Consider the following 4667-nt stretch of genomic DNA (forward strand, 5'->3'; position numbering starts at 1 on the left):
GCTTAGTTAAGGGCTAATGCCATATAAGGAAAAGTAAGCCGGCATAGTAAGCCGCCATGACTACAGATATTTGAGAAAAGCAAATTCAGCTAAGTGTTGAGACAAACAAGGTTCCTAACTGCTTGGTATTATTCCAGATCAAATGGCCATTCAAAATGGGAAAAATTCTAGACCTAAAAAGTTTAGCGCAGATGAGTCCGTAAGTTCTAATGAGATCTTTGAACCAGAGAAAGGGATCTGTGGGCATCAAGAGTAGGCACAAAAACACTACAGCACAAGCATATATATCTTTTTGGATCAAGAAGAGGCCTGTGGTGGAAGAACTACGATGAACTATGAAGAACATGAAGAAATTTGGAAACCCTAATGCGGATCTGAGAAGTGAAAAGGAGAACACTTACAACCACGGATCTTCTGCGGAGGTCGCCGCCATTCTCTGGTCCGATTCGGGTTGATGCAGCGGCCAAGGTCGACGGAGACGGAGGAGAAGCGCGACGGTGGTGAGGCTCGAGCAGCAGGAGGGTTGCGAGAGCAAGAAGACGGAGAGAGAGAGAGAGAAGAATGAGAAAGGCTGAGGCATGCCTATTTATAAGGAAAAATGTGAACAGACGAGCGCGAAAATCGAGGGGGAGCCAAATAATGGTTATCCAACTACACAGACGCCTCGATTCTCGGAAGACATTAAAGATGAAGATCCGTTGGGAGATGACGTTATAAAAGTTTTTTTGCGTTTTCAAGAGATGACGTCATGGCAGGTTACAAAAACTTCTGCGAGGATAAGAAGATGGATTTTGTCTAAGTGTTGAAGATTGGCAAAGAATGAAGTTCAAAGTCAACCTGGGGCCTAATGTTGGGGATATAGCTATCAGTTATGACCCACCCAGGAGAGGCGGGGTTGTTGGAAATATGCCCTAGAGGCAATAATAAAATGGTTATTGTTGTATTTCCTTGTTCATGATAATTGTCTATTGTTCATGCTATAATTGTATTAACAGGAAACCGTAATACATGTGTGAATACATAGACCACAACATGTCCCTAGTAAGCCTCTAGTTGACTAGCTCGTTGATCAATAGATGGTCATGGTTTCCTGACCATGGACATTGGATGTCATTGATAACGGGATCACATCATTAGGAGAATGATGTGATGGACAAGACCCAATCCTAAGCCTAGCACAAGATCGTATAGTTCGTCTGCTAAAGCTTTTTTAATGTCAAGTATCATTTCCTTAGACCATGAGATTGTGCAACTCCCGGATACCGTAGGAATGCTTTGGGTGTACCAAATGCCACAACGTAACTGGGTGGCTATAAAGGTGCACTACGGGTATCTCCGAAAGTGCATGTTGGGTTGGCACGAATCGAGACTGGGATTTGTCACTCCGTGTAAACGGAGAGGTATCTCTGGGCCCACTCGGTAGGACATCATCATAATGTGCACAATGTGACCAAGGAGTTGATCACGGGATGATGTGTTACGGAACGAGTAAAGAGACTTGTCGGTAACGAGATTGAACAAGGTATCGGGATACCGATGATCGAATCTCGGGCAAGTACTATACCGGTAGACAAAGGGAATTATACGGGATTGACTGAATCCTTGACATCGTGGTTCATCCGATGAGATCATCATGGAACATGTGGGAGCCAACATGGGTATCCAGATCCCGCTGTTGGTTATTGACCAGAGAGATGTCTCGGTCATGTCTGCATTATTCCCGAGCCCGTAGGGTCTACACACTTAAGGTTCGATGACGCTAGGGTTATAGGGAAAGTATGTACGTGGTTACCGAATGTTGTTCGGAGTCCCGGATGAGATCCCAGACGTCACGAGGACTTCCGGAATGGTCCGTAGGTGAAGATTGATATATTGGACGAAGGGTTTTGGAGTCCGGAAGTGTTCCGGAGGTACCGGGTGATGACCAGCATGACCGAAAGGTGTTTCGGGAGCCCCAACAAGTGTTGGGGGGCTTCATGGGCCAAGGGAAGGGGGCAAACCAGCCCACTAAGGAGTTGTGCGCCCCCCTCACCTATTCCCACGTGACCAGGGGGTTTGGGGAGCCCCATCTAGGTTTCCCACCTCCTGGCTTGGGGGCCAAGTCACCCAAGGGGGAGAGCCCATCTGCCCTGGCCGCCGCCCCCAAGGGGAAACCCTAGGGCGCCTCCCCTTGCCCTTGCCCCTATATATAGTGGAGGTTTTGGGGCTGCACAACACACGAGTCTCTCTCTCCCAAGGCGCAGCCCTACCTCTCTCCCTCCTCGTCTCTCATAGTGCTTGGCGAAGCCCTGCTGGAGTACCGCGCTCCTCCACCACCACCACACCGTCGTGCTGCTGCTGGACGGCGTCTTCCCCAACCTCTCCCTCTGTCCTTGCTGGATCAAGGCATGGGAGACGTCACCGGGCTGCACGTGTGTTGAACACGGAGGCGCCGTTGTTCGGCACTTAGATCGGAATCAACCGCGATCTGAATCGCTACGAGTACGACTACCTCATCCGCGTTCTAGTAACGCTTCCGCTTAGCGATCTACAAGGGTATGTAGATGCACTTCCCTTCCCCTCGTTGCTAGATTACTCCATAGATTGATCTTGGTGATGCGTAGAAAATTTTAAATTTCTGCTACGATCCCCAACAGTGGCATCATGAGCTAGGTCTATGTGACGCCCCGAGACCGTTGTGCCAGGTGTCTTCCAGTTATTCGCCGTCGTTGCCATGTCATTTGCTTGCGTGTTGCATCTTATCATGTCATCATGTGCATTGCATCATCATGTTTTCAAAACTTGCATCTGTCCGGGTCTTCCGGTTCTCTCCGTTGTCCGTTCTGAGCCCAGACACACTTGCACGCGCCCGCGACATGTCTGAAATAGTATTTTATAAGTGGTCGGAAAATGTTCTCGGAATGGGTTGAAACTTGGCATGCGGTGTTGTTATGTTGTAGGTAGGCCGCTTGCCAAGTTTCATCGCATTCGGAGTCCGTTTGACGCCCGAACGGATAACTATATCGGTCAAAACGTCGGACGTTTTTGGTCTCCGGTAACAGTCGCCGGGTCTCTCTCTCTCTTCTCTTCTCTCAGCTTGAGATCGTCTACACAGTCCACTACCTACCGCCAGGCCCAACCTAACCTCTCTCGTCAGCCCGCATCCCCCCTCGCGCGCGTCCGCAAGTTGTCCCGAACCCGACCCGGGGAGTCGTCACCGTTGGGTCCGGATCATCCCCAAACGTCTACAAAACGTCACCGTTTTCTTATTTGAATTCCCTAGCTATTTTTTTCGCGACCGTCCGATTAAGATCAAAGGGACTAGTTGCCACTAACCAAGATTCACCACTATATATTCAGCCTACCTAATTCTAAAACCTAGCCGCCCCATCCATCCTTTCCCTCAGCCGCCGCCGCCACTCTCTCGCTTCCCCTCGGGATCTCCTGCCGATTCAATCCCCCCGACCACTTCCCTGGTTTTCAGCGCCGCCTAATCACAACAGCCTACCACCATCCTCCGCCCGAGACCCTGGTCGTCGCTCCCAAGTTCCTCTGCCTGCGCTCTCTCCGCAGCCGCCCGAGGACGCGCCTCCTCGTCCCCGCACAGCCCGTGAGGCACCGGCCTCGTCCCACTCCTCTCCATCCTCCCCTATGTTGCTTCCTGCTCCCCTGCAACGCTCTCTCTCTCAAGAGATCTATCATCCCGCTCGCCTCACCCTCTTCGTCTCTGCGCAGGGAATGAGTGGGAGATGTCATGGTCGCCCGCGGAAGCTCCGTCATCGTCGGGATCGTTCCTCCGGCCTCGGCCCCGGATCCGCGCATCCTTGACGTTTCCCGCGCCTCTGCCTGTGTTGCTGCGTCGCCAGAGGTCGCCTCACGACGCCAAGTTCGCCTTCACCGCTCCCCGGCAACAACGCTGTTGCCTCTCCTGCGCTGCTTCTCCTGCCCGAGCTCCTCAAGTCAAGCCGGAGATCCCTCGCATCAAGCCGCCGCCGCTTCGATCGCGCGACGCTGCGCCTTCGCCAAGCTCCGCCATAGCGCCCTGCTTCCCCTGTTTCGAGCAGACGAACAAGGCAGCCATGGCCCTGTTTGACCGAACCGGACACAACCACGAGCGAACGCGCCCTTCCTTCGCCTTCGTTGACCGCGCCGCCCCAGCCCAGATCCAGCCAGGCCCAGTCGGGCCAGATCCGCACCGCCCTCGCTGGCCTTCCTCTTCACCAGCGGGCCAAGCCCATGGGTTAGAACGCGCCCAGCACCTCCCCTGTTCCTGTTGGGCCAGGAAGATTCGGCCCGTAGTGTTTTTTTCCGTTGCTGCGAATTTAGCTAATTTCCACAGGATTGTTGTTTTACAGAAAAGCCCTTGTTGATCATGCATTTAATAATTCCACAACCGTGAATCGGATTGAAATGTTTTATATATGAAACTTGCTTAAAATTATGTGTAGATTAATAATTTGCCACTTTCAATCATGTTTAAAATGTTTAAAAAGCTGTTTGTTTAAATTTGCTTAAATGACGTGCTAAAATGATTTATTTCATAACTAAATAACCATAGCTCGGTTTTAAATAAACTTTATATGTAAATGGGGTAGAAAAATGCATAGTTTAACATGGTGGCTTTACTTTGCATGTTTAACAACTATAAAATATGGTTTAGGGCAGAACAGTACCAAACCTAAAATATG

At 50.7% G+C, this 4667-nt stretch overlaps 1 long non-coding RNA gene across 1 annotated transcript; it reads left to right on the plus strand.

Moving 5' to 3' along the window:
• The first annotated feature begins 3366 nt into the window (after nt 1–3366).
• Nucleotides 3367–4399, plus strand: LOC125506005. The gene is made up of 2 exons (XR_007282567.1): nt 3367–3632; nt 3715–4399. It is a non-coding gene; the product is annotated as an uncharacterized LOC125506005 (long non-coding RNA).
• Nucleotides 4400–4667: the final 268 nt, after the last annotated feature.

This window comes from Triticum urartu, chromosome 5, assembly GCF_003073215.2.
Source record: "Triticum urartu cultivar G1812 chromosome 5, Tu2.1, whole genome shotgun sequence".
Taxonomy (NCBI): Eukaryota; Viridiplantae; Streptophyta; class Magnoliopsida; order Poales; family Poaceae; genus Triticum; species Triticum urartu.